The sequence below is a fragment of the Protomyctophum parallelum genome (genome assembly GCF_964188405.1).
Source record: "Protomyctophum parallelum genome assembly, chromosome: 16".
NCBI classification, from domain to species: Eukaryota; Metazoa; Chordata; class Actinopteri; order Myctophiformes; family Myctophidae; genus Protomyctophum; species Protomyctophum parallelum.
The window spans coordinates 48,222,900-48,223,684 of record NC_139711.1 but is presented as its reverse complement, the minus strand read 5'-3'; positions in this window follow the sequence as shown (position 1 = coordinate 48,223,684).

The window sequence follows — 785 nt, the reverse complement described above, 5'->3', positions numbered from 1 at the left end:
CAAAACCATCATATACTATACGGACTGTGATCACAACACAATGCAGTAGGTCTACAAGTAACCGACTGCCATCCATATGACAACACTTCATTCATCATTAAACCAGTTATTAATTAATTAGTGATGCATCTGCGACGTGTTGTGAGCTTGTAGATCGTCTATTTTCCGCTAATGTTCCCCCCAGCATATAGGGATGCAAGGTAAAAAAATAAAAACATTAAAAAAAAGTCCCTATCACACAAAGATTTGGCGGCCCCCTCTGCAGTATCAGAGGACCCCCTAGGGGTCTCTGTAGTATCTCAGAGGACCCCCTAGGGGTCTCTCTGTAGTATCAGAGGACCCCCTAGGGGTCTCTCTGCAGTATCTCAGAGGACCCCCTAGGGGTCTCTGCAGTATCAGAGGACCCCCTAGGGGTCTCTGCAGTATCTCAGAGGACCCCCTAGGGGTCTCTGCAGTATCTCAGAGGACCCCCTAGGGGTCTCTGCAGTATCAGAGGACCCCCTAGGGGTCTCTGCAGTATCAGAGGACCCCCTAGGGGTCTCTGTAGTATCAGAGGACCCCCTAGGGGTCTCTCTGTAGTATCTCAGAGGACCCCCTAGGGGTCTCTGCAGTATCTCAGAGGACCCCCTAGGGGTCTCTGCAGTATCTCAGAGGACCCCCTAGGGGTCTCTGTAGTATCAGAGGACCCCCTAGGGGTCTCTGCAGTATCAGAGGACCCCCTAGGGGTCTCTGTAGTATCTCAGAGGACCCCCTAGGGGTCTCTGCAGTATCAGAGGACCCCCTAG